Below are 15,430 nucleotides of genomic sequence, written 5' to 3'. Positions count from 1 at the left end.
ACCTTTGGCAATCACCAATATAAGACCTCCTCAAACTCCTCCTCCCCCTCTCTCCTATCTGGATTCACCTCTGAGAAATTTTACTGAGCAACCACTCTACTGCTGAATTGAAGTTTTGAAGTTTTATCATGGAGTTTGTTGGTTTGTTGGCTGCCTAATGGGCAAGAAGGGTTGAGTTGTTGATTTGCATTTGGCCTCTGTTCTTTTCTTAATTTTTCATAAGGATAGGCTCTTTCCTTTGCTAACTAATCCCTCCATCCTGCCTAAAGTGGTTTCTAGTGTTTCTTAAAAACCAAACTATTTTGCTTTCTACCTTTATGCAAAAAAAAAAAAAGATTTTGGGGTTTTTGCACTTGCACAACACAGATGTACAGTTATTATTATTTGGACAGCAGAAACCCAGTTTCAAGGGTTCAGAGCAGTCTTTCTTTTTTCTTTGTCAAAACAAACTATTTCTAAGTCAAAACAAACTATTTCTAAGTGTTATTGGTTTGCATTGCTTTTTTTGCATTTATTCCCATCATGGCAAGGAAGTTCCAGCTGGGATATACCTCATAGCACCTACTAGGGGTGGCACAACAGCTTTTTTTGAGAGGGAAGGGTGGCAACTAAGGATATTTTGGAGGCAGCTACTTTCAGTTTGCTTACTTACATTATCACCTACCACTTACCACTCCAGTGGGCAGTTTTTTGCTTGTTGCATTTTTTTGCATCCTTTTAGGCATCCTGCTTCCTTTATAATTTGGCCATCCTTTCTTCTTCTGTCTCTGGGATTCTCTACCCAAGTGGTAGGACTGCAGCAGATGAAGATGAAGAACCTAGTTTAGTTTGTACCTACCATAATGATGAATCAAGAAGATCATTGTTTGAGTCCTTACTCCCCTCCCTCCTTCCCCTCTGCGGTTGTGGTTGTTGTTGGGTGGTCATGGGTATAATATTTGTGTATATTGCCTATTGTATATATTGTACATATTTTTGCTTGGTTGTGTTGGTTGTTGTTTGTTTTTTTTTTTTGACTTTTTATTATTTTTAGGGTCTGACATCTGGGGCAAGAACTGAGGAAGGATCGCGCGTCGGTCATGCGCGATTTGTACCCTCTTGACCCCCTGATGTGTCAAAACGCCCTGACGTGTATATACACTTCTATATTCTTTATAGACCCGAGATCGGGACTAGCAGCAAAGTGTAAGTAAGGCAGCAATGTGGATCTTCGAACATCTACACTTATGGTAGGTACAAAACTGTACTTTTGGTATGTACCTCACAAGACACTTACAACAATTGGAAAGGCCACAGAAACACTTCACTAAGAGGATTACCAGCATCAAACAGATGTCCATATGCAGACTGTCTCAAAAAACACCAGCTTTACTCCGTCGCATATCGCCTACTCAGAGGCGATCTCTGCCTAATATACAAAGCTGTGTCAAACTCAGAGCTGATGGACATGCTACACTTAAAGAAATCCCAATCTCTCCGAACCACATGCTCCATGGACCTAAAACTTGTCACCAAAATAAACAGAATATGCTGGAGGGATAGATTCCTGTCCCAAAGACTTCCCATATTCTGGAACCAACTACCCATTCATTTTAAGCAAAGCTCCTCATTGGCCCTTTTTAAGAAAAAGCTTGACGACTGGATGGGAAATATAAAATTCACCGAAGGGATCACTTCTGCAGCACTGCTTGACAGGGGCATAGGAAAATAATTTACTTGGGTGGTGAAAGCCAGGGAACCTTCTTGGCTAGGCTTGTATAGGCCCCAGAGCTGATAGCCTAGTACCTACCTATGAACCTATGGATCTGTCCCCATGTCTGTGACAGATAGAGACCGACAGTAATACTCAAATTACCCCCCCCCCGATAACCTCTAGAAACTTGTTAACAAACATACCTTCTCCTAATAAACACCTAACCAACATATCCCCTCTTATTAAACACCCATGATACATAGGGACACATGGATACCAGCTGGCATAACGGTTAAGAATTTTGCCTTCTATGAACAAAGTACAAGGTACAATTCTGACCCTCACCCAATGCCTGTTTAGAGTTTTTATGTTCTCCCTGTGTATCTGTGGGGTTCCTCCCACCTCCAAAAAACATGCTGAGTGTTTCCATCTCAAAACTCACCAATGAATGGAGCTGTGGCTAGCCACTCAATGGTGTAAAATATGGTTGTAGATAATTCAGTCATGTTTACTAATGTCATCAAATGGGCATGGGTATTTGCTGGTGATAAATAGATTGACAACTCGGCCTACTCTGACCTTACATCGGGGACCCATGCTAACGGTGAGAGAGGTGTATGTGCCCCCTATTGGCCAGTGTGCATCCGCCATAAAGCCCAGCAGCCCTGGGTCAGTAAGCTGCTTGTTGGCTGGTGTCCAGTTGCCCAGCCTGGGTTACCTGGGATAGCTCTGTTGAGTAAAAGCTGGATGTAAAACCAATCAGCCTGCCAAACATCAACTAAGAATTGCTACACTTAATGTAGGCTCACTGACAGGACGGAGCTTAGAAGTGTATGACATGATCATACCAAGGAGGCTGGATATCCTGTGTATTGAAGAGACAAGATAGAAGGGCAGTTCAGCAAAGCCACTTGGCTTGGGTTCCAGACTTTACTACTCAGGAGGAGGACAGCTTAGAAATTTAGAAATGGTGTGGGAGTTGTGGTGAGAGAGAGGCTTCAGAAGGCAGTGAGGGTTATCATCAGAATTAGTGACAGACTCATGGAAATCAGACTCCAGTGTAATGATAAGGCAGTATTCGTAATCTCAGTTTATGCCCCACAGCAGGGTTGTGATAGTGAGGAAAGGAGTGGACTCATATAGCAGTTGTAGGACCTGCTAGATAAAGTAGGACAACACAAATTGGTGTTGATAATGGCTGACTTGAATGCACATATTGGGACAGACTGAACACAATATGATTACTGCCTGAGTCCACATGGGTGGAGCAACAGGAATAAACAAGGAGAGGTTATTTTAGAATTCTGTCTGGCAAATGGCTTGATAGTAGTCAGCACATAGTGCAGAAAGAGAGAGGGTCGCAAGATCACATACAAGAATAACATGCAACTCAGGTAGACTTCCTCCTAGTAAGGAAAAGGCAGTGGGGTACAATCCTTGATTGCAAAGTCATCCCTAGTGAAACAGTCAGCCCACAGCATAAACCACTGGTTGCCAAAATCAGCTGCAGGCAGTGGTCAGAGAAGGCTCTAAGGTTAAAAAGAGACCAGGCTGAAGACCTGTAAGTTCACTGGAGAGAAAGTTCAACAGTTCAAGGAATTACTGAGGGTTGTAGCACCCCAAGAGGAGCAGGAAATAGGTGAGGTTGAAGATGAATGGCAATGTCTTAAAGCAGCATGTGTGAGGACTACGGAAAAGATATGTAGCCAAGCCAGGTATGGAAATAAGGTACACATGGTGGAATGCAGATGTCTAGGAAGTCAACAAAATATGAAGGAGTGCAGGGAAAAGTGAAAATAGAAAAGACAGACCTGGCTAGGAAGGAATACTGGTTGACTAACAAAGAGGCTAAGAAAGGAGTTGCAGTAGCATAGAACAGGGCATTAGAGACACTCTACCAGCTTCTGGAAAGTGACTCTTTAGGTGGCACAAGGAATCATGTTGGAAGACAAAGACAGAAAGATAAAGAAGACAGAGAAACACCCTTCATAAGGAATGCCAGCAGCAACCTGCTTATGAGTCCACAGGACAGCAAAGGCAGAGAGAGTAATTCAGCAGCTTCTGAATGAAGAAAATGCCACAGAAGCTATACTGCCCCAGACCCAGCCTACAATGAGAGAAAAGGAGGAGCTCACTCTAGAAGAAGAAAGAATACCTCTAAAGAAAGTAAAGTCAGGGAAAGCAGCAAACATGATGAAGATGGTGAGTAAGATAGGGGAGAAATGGCTCCTGATGGTACTCATAGCAGTGTGGAGAGGAAGGTGTATCCCAGATGACTAGAGAATAGGCATAAACATGCCAGTGTACAAAAACAAAGGGGACATCTACAGCTGAAGGTAGTAAAGAGGTATAAAACTCCTGTCACATTGGATGAAAGAGGGTGATTTATAAATTAATATGCAGAGTAGTAGAAAGTAAGATGGGAGATGAGCAGTTTGGATGCAGATCAGGATTCAGCACAACTGACCTGATGTTTGCAGTGAGTAAGAAGAAGCTAGAGATGAGGAAAGAGTCCAGCAAGCTCCCAAGAAATCTGATTTGGGCAGTCCTGCAGTGGTCGAAGTCCTAAAAGCATTGGTAGAATTAGTATAGGCTGTGTACAAGGACCTAATTACTCGAGTCTGAACAGTGTTCAGTCTGACAGAGGGGTTCCCAGTAGGAGTGGGTGTGCACCATGGTTCACCTCTGAGCCCTCTGCTGTTCATACCTTCATTAGCAAACAGGTCAGAGAGGGGACAGGCAACAAGGTTGCTCCATGCAGACAATGTGGCTTTACTGGCAGACTCTGAGCAAAAACTTCAGGAAAGGATAGGGGAATGGAATGCAAAACTGAAGGCACATGGGATGAAACTAAGTACAGATAAGACAGTAGTAATGGCAGCAAACTGGGGAAATCAGAAGAAGCTGAGAATGAAGATATAAGGGAAGATAGTGGAACAAGTTAATAGCTTCAAGTATCTAGGAGGGTGGTTGAGGAGATGGGAAGTCTGAATGAAGAGATCAAAGCTAGAATCAGAGGGATTGCAGCCAACTGGCATAGAATGTGAGGTGTAGTGTATGACAGAAGAATGTCAAAGATGCTGAAAAGTAAAGGGTACAAGACAATGGTGATACCAGTACTACTGTATAATACAGAAACCTGGGCAGTAAAAGCAGAGCAGATGAGAAAGTAAGAGGTAATAGAAATGAAGTGCCTGAGAAGGGTGGTAGAATGCAAACTGTGGTATAGACAAAGATATGAAGTCATAAGAGAAGAAGCCAAAGTAGGTCCAGTTGCAGAAAAGATCAAAGACAACAGATTACAGTGGTTCAGAAAAACAGATGACTATCTGGTGAAGATTTGGGACAGATGGCAAGAAGGTAATAGGAAACGAGGGTATCCAGCAAAGAGATGGATGGATTGTGTGAGAGAAGATCTATGACAGTTAGGCATGAGTGTCAAAGAAGGTAGAAGTATGGCATTGACACAACACCCCAACCCCATGAAATAAAAGGGAAAAAGGGGGTTGATGATGAGAATGGTGATAGATAGGGGCACAACATGGTTGGGTTGCATTGCTAGGCTTATAAAGACCTTGGCGGTCATTAGCCTATTATGTATGTATGTCAAGGTTCAAAATGCAAAGTTAAAGTATCGTCAGGTTTTGCATTTTACATCTGTAGCTATTTGCCTGTATGTTTACGTCTGTTTTTGTGGATTTATACTTGTGGTAAAGTGATATTTAATGTATTATGGGGTGTTATTAAGGTATCCACTGCTATATTTTCCCATTTTCTATTGTACTGTTTGTGGTAGTGCATCAAAAGTTTTTTACTGGTATGTACTTTACACAATTTCTAATCTTGGTATATGCATATGTGTTAATTTACATAGTTGTGGGACTTCGGCAATTCCTCATCCATATCACATATTCAGATGTAGCACTTTTTACATAACTACAATCCTGCTATATCAATATTCACATGCATGGCCTGTTGCTTTTTGTGCCCACATTCAAATGATCTACTGTAACACATGACTACTATTACTCATGGGGTCTATATTATATTATATATTCGAACTTTCTAAACTTTGAATCCCATATGTTCGACAACATATGATCAAGTTTAAAAGTTCGACTATATAATAAAAAAAAAAAAAAACTTACCTTAACAGTGCAGACATGGGGGCAAGCCCACCTGCATCCCCATACCCCCCTACTTAAATATACCAACTCCGAGATCGCACTTCAGTGCAGAAAAGGGAAATTCTCCCATTCTGCACTGAACTGCGCCGTTACGTGTAACCTTCGAACGCTTGACATTTTGATCATATGATGTTGACCATATGCCATTCGAAATTTCAAGCGTTTGTGGTTCTAATAGCAACCCTACTCATGTTAACATACTTTTTGTCACATTATACTATAGAGCTTGTAATATTATACCCAGCATGGTTTCAGACCACACCACAGCATGACAAGTGCTCTCCCCTCCTTCACCAGCACTATCCTCCATCACAAAAACAATGGCCTCCTCTCCTCTGCTGTATTTCTGGATCTATCTAAAGCCTTTGATATTGTGTCACACAATCTACTACTCTGCTCTATCCAACCTCTCTTTCTCCACATCAGCCACAAACTGGTTCCACAGCTATCTAAAAGGCCCCCAGCAATCAGTCATCTGGGACAACAATTTATCCCCTTGCCTCCCTGTTACTCTCATAGTTCCCAAGGCTCCATTCTTGGCCCCCTACTTTTCTCCCTTTTCACCAACAACCTGCACACTGCCACCAAACATGCCTCTCTCATACAGTATGCAGATGATTCCACCCTCATCTGCTCAGCTCCAACTCTAACAGAAGTTCAACAGATCACCCAAGAATCTTTCTCTTCAGTTGAAAACTGGCTATCTCATGCCCAGCTCCTCTTCAGTCCAAATAAAACCAAACTCCTCATCTTCCAATCCTCCAAATCTGCCTCTAACACCCCAGACTTCACTATTCAAGCCAAAGATAATACCTCCATTTCACCAACTGTCCACACAAAACTACTTGGTGTACAGATAGACAATAATCTCAAATTTGACACCCACATATCACTAACAATAAAAAAAGTTCACAAAAAACTGGGTGCCTTATATAGGAGCCACCAATACCTCACCAAACCAGCAAGAATCTCTATCGCCAGTTCCCACCCTACTCTACGCATCACCCATACTTACAAATCTTAGACAGTAGGACCTACACCAATTTGAAGCCTGCTACAATAAAATTGCAAAATTTGCCACTGGTGCCTCTTACCGCAGCCACCACTGTGTCTCCCTTAGAGACCTTGACTGGCTTGAACTTCCATAACTTCTACACCAAACTCAACTCACCTTTGCTCATAAACTGGTAAACCACCCTCTCTGAATCCCATTGTTCCGTACAATTCTCCAACCCTACCACTCTTCCAGAACACTACGCTCCTGCAACAAAAATCTACTCCAGGTCAGCAAAGCCAAAAACTCAGCAGGTGAAGCACTATTTTCCTACGCTATATCCAAGCTCTGGAACAACCTTCCCACTACCATAACTACCCTTCCTTCCTGCAGTCTTTTCAAGATTGCACTTAAATCTCACATAAATTCTCACTGGCTTTGTCCTTGTCTAAACTCCATCTAATAACCCCGCCCCCTTCAGCCTTTCTCTTCTTTTCCCAGATTTAGATAGAGTATCCCCTCTATCACTATCACTATAAAACTGAAGATTAAATACCATGAAAGGAATTAAGATAAAAAGATAATGCTGGCAACTAACAAGTCGCAATGTTATCAATGTATTAAGATGAAAATCAGTTATTATGTTGAATATCATTTCAAGTATAATATTATTTGTTTAACAACATCTGTGGTCCTCAAGACTGTCTAATTTGTACTCTAAGTAATCTGAATATTTCTAACACCTTTGAATTGTTCTGTTTAATGTACTTATGCTTGTTAATCAAAGAATATATTTGTAATTTTTGGAGTTTTTCTCCCTTGGCCTCTGCTGAAAACTGGCTTCTAGCACAGTCAGACTTTCCTGGTAAACAAACGTAAATAAATAAATAAAATAAATAAATAAATGAATTATGAGTGTTGTTCTATTTAACATTACAATACCTGTAGTATTAACAAAATGTAACATTATAATACCTGTAGTATTAACAAAATGCTTTAGTTTTTTTGGTCATATGCATGTGCACGTATCATATTCCTTCTTTGTTGGATAGCCATGTAGTGGTTATGGTGATGTGTAAAACTGTTTTGGAAGCTTATCTGTACTTTTTGTAGCTACTTATATGAATTTCTCAGTTTTTACAGCTATATATGGATTGCAGCCTGCCATTCCCTTGGTAGTATTGCTTAATATGAACATGTTCCTGGAATATTCACTGGTTTGAACTTGCATTGTAACCTATTTGATTTTCAAGGAGGTGATGTAAAGGATGAATGCAGAATTAATTGTATGCATACTGCATTAAATTTACACCAAATACAACATAGCTTAAGGAAATGACAGCAGTGAAGCTATTTCATCTATACTGGGATGTCTGTGTGCTGTGCACATCTGTGCCTAGCAAGAGAAGATGTCCACTGTTATCAATACAAGGCTATTTGTAAGTTCTTGACAAGCAATGTAAAGGGGAAAAAATATTCAAAGTGCAAGCAAAAGTTGTCTTTGTGCTGTACTGGGAGAGCTGTTACTGTCACTATTCCAATCGATTAGATCCCATACCTGTACATAAATGAGTGAAAGTGGAAAAGCTAAAGGACACGTTTTTTGTCAACAATGATCTACTCTCTGAAGTAGTAACTGATGTATTGTCAGTTACCTTTGCAGCTGTTGCTGTATGCATGCTCTCAAAACAAAGTAGTGATGCCAGAGGTATCTAGGGTACAGCCCAAGGCCTTTCCCCATTGCCAAGTACCGCCATATGGTCATGGTCATTGGAAATACCTACCTCACTAATTAGCATGCGCAGCATAGTGTATTCATGTTTAACAGATGTATCAGTGAGGCCTGTGGTAAGACAGCAGTAGTATTCTCTGCTGAAAAAAGAACTTGATAGTTCTGGCTTCAACAAGCGTGTATCTCCATGTTGGCACTTAAATAAATAAAGGAAATACAATTAAACAGTTGCCTTCTGTGAACACCCTTTTGGATTTTGATAGCAATACAAAATAAATGCGCTCTTATTTTTTCTGTTATGACAACTAAATCATACAAGAGCTACAGCACATTTTACTATTGGATCTGCTTAATACTCTTGGCCATACTGTAACTCTTCATTATATCTTCCCTGACTGTGATCCAGCTGTGGTAAAGAGCATTAGTGCAAATATTCCTTTGGCCACACAAAAAACATACATTTTCCATTTCATACAAAATCTGTGGAGGACGTTGTAATCACTTGGATTTAATAAATCTCCTTCATGATTTAATAAAGATTGTCATATGCTTGCCTTTACTATTAAAAACTGATGGCTTAAATTCTAGTGCAACCTTAAAGGGAATGTTTCCTTATAATAATCTAATAAAATGAAATTGAATTTGACCACACAATTTCAACAAAACGCTATTTAATAAACAAAGCTTTCAGGTAAAAAAACCCTTCATCAGTGTATAAAAGTGGCATTTTATCCCTCTCCTTATATACAAAATACACAGCCTTAATTAGATCATTAAAATACCAATAATACATTTAACCATTTACAAACAAACTTTTAAAGAAACCTTTCATATAGTCAAATACAAATGTCTATATATATATATATATATATATATATATATATATATATATAATCAAAAACATTGCTGTTGTAGACACATCTGCTTGTATCTAAGTACAGATTTTAATGAGACATTTTGTTTAAGACCAGGATAGACATTGGCTTGCATTCTAAGAATCCATTCATATTCTTTTACTTCAAGTTTGTTTAAATCACCTCTCCTTACAGATTTAGATATCTGATCTAGTACCCTAAATATAAATCTGTGGTGTCCACCATATTCACTATTATGCTTAGCAAGTGAATTGGTGCTGACATTTCTCTTGATATCAGACCTAGGCTCAATAATCCTGTATTTTAGTCTTCTGGTTTATTTTTCCTATGTAATATGCTGTACATACACAACAGGTCACTAAATAAACTATATTTACAGAGTTATAAGTAGCAGGACATTTAAATATGCATTTCTTCTTAGTTGTAGGATGAATAAATACATTTTCTTTATTTATGGAATCACATCAGCTACAATTGTAGCATGGTACAGTACCAAATTTATTATGAGTCACCCTTATTGTTGGATCCATATACATGTCTTTATAACATAGCTTTTGTTTAATATTAGGACAATTTCTGTATGAAAAACTTGGGGCAGCATCAATCAACATACACATTTCAGGGAGGGACCTAAGAATGCACCAGTTATCATATATAATGTTCTTAATCTGTCTTGTTGCTCTACTAAAAGTGGTAATTTAGGATATCTTTTTCTTACTAGCCTGCATAGTTCCATTACTGGTTATATCATTAGTCATTGCTTGGCCAAAACTAGGTTTAGCCACCGTTTGTCTTGGTGCTAAAACATCTTTAATTTCACCATCAAGTAATTCCTCATCATACCCCCTATGCATAAATTCCTGTTTTAAATCATTCATCTGCTGTTGACCTACATCCATATTATTATTCATCCTGCTTATACGAATGAACTGTCCTTTTGTTATTCCCTTAAAAACATGTGGGAGGAATGCATACTAGTGCACTGCAAAAATGTATTCATATGTACTGATTTTCTGTATATAGAGGTTTCAATCCCACCTCCATTATACCGAATTGACACATCCAGAAAATTAACTTCACTTTCAGAACTATGCATCTTAAAACTTAAAAATTCAGTAGTGCTATTCAAATATTGAAAAAATTAATTTAACTCTGCCCTTGTACCGCTCCATGCAAGAAAAATGTCATCCACAAAGCGTTTGAAGTAGCATATTTTAGATTTATATTCAATCACTGCATTGTAAACAAACTAATCTTCCCATTTACTAAATTGTAATATTGGCATAAGTATTAGCAACGGGCGTACCCATTGCTACACCAGATTTCTGATGATAGATTTTATTATCAAAAACAAAGTAATTATTACTTAATACAAATTCTAACAATTCACATATAGTTTCTGTAGCTCTCCTTGTTTGATGTCCATGTTCAGCCAAAAAGCCCTTGATGGAATCAGCACCATATTCATTTGGTATCACAGTGAAAAGGGACTGTATGTCCAATGTCACCATCAAAAAAATTCTCTGAACTTTTAGCATTGAACCATCAATATAGTTGTTCTAAAAAGTCATTAGTATCTTTAATATAACTCTTCGCATATTTTAGGAGTTATGATAAAACTTCTTGTTCCATTGTCCATCCCCTACCAGAGACAATGGGTCTCATGGGGGGATTTTCTTTACATTTATGTACTTTAGGCAACCCATATAATATTGGCAATTTTGGTGACGGTACAGCAAAAAAACAAAAACGTCAATACTAACATCACTCATAGTCTGTAATTCTAAGATCACAGTATTAATATTCATGAGACATTTATTCACATCATCATTTGTTGCTATATGAATGGTTTGAGCATCAGATAAAAAAGCATACATACTATCCAAATACTGAGTTCTGTCCATTATTACAATTGTACCACCTTTATCCACTTCTTTTATGATAATATCACTGTTTAATTGCAGTTTTTTCAAAGCTTCATGTTCAGAAGTGGCCAGATTATAATATTTTTGAAAGGCATAACTATCATACACATGTCGTATATGTGCTTCACATAAATTCTGGAAGGCCACAACAACAGTATGACTATTGGGAATAAAAGTACTAGAGCATTTATACCTATTGTGTTGCACACACACAGACTGCTTAAATATCAATTTCAAATCAAGGTGACGACAGAATAATTTCAAATCCGTTAATGCATTACTTAGACTGTCAACACCTGAAGGAATGAACTTTAGGCCTTTACTGAGTAGTACAAAATCAGCTGTTAAGTGCAGCTTTGATAAGTTTAGAACACAATTCTCATCTACAGTACCTTCTTGTATTAACGTTTGCGCGACTTCGACTGGCTTGGGCTCCTTCCCCTTTTCCTCTGTATATTCGGGCCCCTGGAGTGTTCGCACTTCTTCGACATTACCTCCTCTGGTAATCTGGGATGTACAACACGTTGACCCAGTTGAAAAACTGTTTCCTGTCCCTGGTTGTTTTTTATGCACAGGTTGCTGTTTTCGGTTACCATAGCAGCAATAGCCACCTCATTCTCACTCAGAAGTTCCGCAGCAGCTTGTATCAGTTGAATATCAGCTGTGTCATTCTGTACTACAGAGGATTGGGTAGAAGTTGCAGAAGTAGTAAACACATCCAAAATGTCCAGTGATTTAGAGCTCTTATTCATGTCAGAAACATGATTACTGTTACCAACAGCATTCACATTGACATTTGGTTTCTCCCTCAGCCAGGAAAAATCCATCCATTATTATAGTCTTTAATATCACGGGTCAGGTTTTGCTGCTTGTCCTTCTGGAAACTCTCATCAATTTTTGCCAGTCCTTCAAGTAATTTATCATATTCATCCACATACTTTGAGAAGGAAGGAGTTGAAATAATGTTATTTTCAAGTTCATTAATTTCGTTTCTCAGTTCCAACTCAGTTTTTTCAAAAAAATCATTCATCTGAATCATGTCATTTAATCCCAGCTGCAAATTAATTTCCTGCCATTTTTGTAGCAGGACAGGATATTATTAGCATATGAGGGCATTTTTTAGATTCTTAAACCTCTTGGAACTATGCCCAAATCAAGATAAGCTAAAAACTGCACCTCTGCCATTGCAATGCTTTATATTTCTTTACTTTTTCTCTAAAGCATTAAGTAATTGCACAAAATTCTATTCATCCGTACTATAAGTAATGCCAACATTCTGTTGTAATAATACCTTCTTGTTGGAAGCCATAAGAGGATTTGAATTGCTAGTTAAAATATCAGTTAATTTTCGACTCATAATGGAACGGGTGCATTGTTTACCAGTCAGCGCCTCTGTATTCCAAGATCTATTAGTCCAAATAAAGCAGCAAACTCAGTCCACAGAACAAAGTCTCAGTTCATACAAATAGAATGCAATAAAATAAAAACGAACTTGACCACGCAATTTCAACAAAACGCTATTTAATAAACAAAGCTTTCAGGTAAAAAAAACAATTTCACCACATTTATCTGCTGCTTTTATGATAATATCACTATTTAATTGCAGTTTCTTCAATGCTTAATGTTCAGAAGTGGTCAGATTATAGTATTTTTGAAAGGCATAACTATCATACATATGTCGTATTTGTGCTTCACATAAATTCTGGAAGTTCACAACAACAGTATGACTATTGGGAATAAAAGTACTAGAGCATTTACCTATATTGTGTTGCATGCACACAGAATGCTTAAATATCAATTTCAAATCAAGGTTACGACAGAATAATTTCAAATCTGTTAATGCATTACTTAGACTGTCAACAGCTGAAGGAATGAACTTTAGGCCTTTACTGAGTAGTGCAAAATCAGCTAAGTGCAGCTTTGATAAGTTTAGAACACAATTCACATCTACAGTACCTTCTTGTATTAACATTTGCGCAACTTCAGCTGGCTTGGGCTCCTTCCCCTTTTCCTCTGTATATTCGGGCCCCTGGAGTGTTCGGACTTCTTCGACATTACCTCCGGTAATCAGGGCTGTACAACACGCTGACCCAGTTGAAAAACTGTTTCCTGTCTCTGGTCGTTTTTTATGCACGGGTTGCTGTTTTCAGTTACCATAGCAGCAGTAGCTGCCTCATTCTCACTCAGGAGTTCCACAGCAGCTTGTATCAGTTGAATATCAGCTGTGTCATTCTGTACTACAGAGGCTTGGGTAGAAGTTGCAGAAGTAGTAAACACATCCAAAGTGTCTAGTGATTTAGAGCTCTTATTCATGTCAGAAACATGATTACTGTTACCAACAGCATTCACATTGACATTTGGTTTCTCCCTCAGCCAGGAAAAATCCATCCATTATTATAGTCTTTAATATCACGGGTCAGCTTTTGCTGCTTGCCCTTCTGGAAACTCTCATCAATTTTTGCCAGTCTATCAAGTAATTTATCATATTCATCCACATACTTTGAGAAGGAAGGAGTTGAAATAATGTTATTTTCAAGTTCATTAATTTCGTTTCTCAGCTCCAACTCAATTTTTTCAAAAAAATCGTTCATCAGAATCATGTCATTTAAACACAGCTGCAAGTTCATTTCCTGCCATTTTTGTAGCAGGACAGGATATTATTTTTGTATGAGAGCATTTTTTAGATTCTGAAACCTCTTGGAACTATGCCCCAATCAAGATCCACTAAAAACTGCACCTCTGCCATTGTAATGCTTTATATTTCTTTACTTTTTTCTCTAAAGTATTAAGTAATTGCAAAAACTTCTATTCATCCGTACTATAAGTAATGCCAACATTCTGTTGTAATAATACCTTCTTGTTGGAAGCCATAAGAGGATTTGAATTGCTAGTTAAAATATCAGTTAATTTTCGACTCATAATGGAACGGCTGCATTGTTTACCAGTCAGCGCCTCTGTATTCCAAGATCTATTAGTCCAAATAAAGCAGCAAACTCAGTCCACAGAACAAAGTCTCAGTTCATACAAATAGAATGCAATAAAATGAAAACGAACTTGACCACGCAATTTCAACAAAATGCTATTTAATAAACAAAGCTTTCAGGTAAAAAAAAACAATTTCACCATCTTTATCTGCTTCTTTTATGATAATATCACTATTTAATTGCAGTTTCTTCAACGCTTCATGTTCAGAAGTGGTCAGATTATAGTATTTTTGAAAGGCATAACTGTCATACACATGCCGTATTTGTGCTTCACATTAAATTCTGGAAGGCCACAACAACAGTATGACTATTGGGAATAAAAGTACTAGAGCATTTACACCTATTGTGTTGCATGCACACAGACTACTTAAATATCAATTTCAAATCAAGGTTACGACAGAATAATTTCAAATCTGTTAATGCATTACTTAGACTGTCAACAGCTGAAGGAATGAACTTTAGGCCTTTACTGAGTAGTGCAAAATCAGCTGTTAAGTGCAGCTTTGATAAGTTTAGAACACAATTCACATTACAGTACCTTCTTGTATTGACGTTTGCGCGACTTCGACTGGCTTGGGCTCCTTCCCCTTTTCCTCTATATATCCGGGCCCCTGGAGTGTTCACGCTTCTTCGACATTACCTCCTCTAGTAATCTGGGATGTACAACACGCTGACCCAGTTGAAAAACTGTTTCCTGTCCCTGGTCGTTTTTTTATGCACGGGTTGCTGTTTTCGGTTACCATAGCAGCAGTAGCTGCCTCATTCTCACTCAGGAGTTCCACAGAAGCTTGTATCAGTTGAATATCAAGTGTGTCATTCTGTACTTTAGAGGATTGGGTAGAAGTTGCAGAAGTAGTAAACACATCCAAAGTGTCCAGTGATTTAGAGCTCTTATTCATGTCAGAAACATAATTACTGTTAACAACAGCATTCACATTGACATTTGGTTTCTCCCTCAGCCAGGAAAAATCCGTCCATTATTATAGTTTTTAATATTACGGGTCAGCTTTTGCTGCTTGCCCTTCTGGAAACTCTCATCA

The 15,430-nt window shown here is 38.5% G+C and overlaps 1 protein-coding gene across 12 annotated transcripts in view; it reads left to right on the top strand.

Annotated features, from left to right (window-relative positions):
* The window catches only part of ARPP21 (cAMP regulated phosphoprotein 21), a 1,402,215-nt gene that overhangs the window by 233,744 nt on the left and 1,153,041 nt on the right, over positions 1-15,430 (top strand). The window lies entirely within an intron of this gene.

Source organism: Protopterus annectens, chromosome 3.part0 (assembly GCF_019279795.1).
Source record: "Protopterus annectens isolate FY-2018-M chromosome 3.part0, PAN1.0, whole genome shotgun sequence".
NCBI classification, from domain to species: domain Eukaryota; kingdom Metazoa; phylum Chordata; order Ceratodontiformes; family Protopteridae; genus Protopterus; species Protopterus annectens.
The sequence above is the reverse complement of the archived record's forward strand: the minus strand, read 5'-3'. Positions and strand labels throughout refer to the sequence as shown.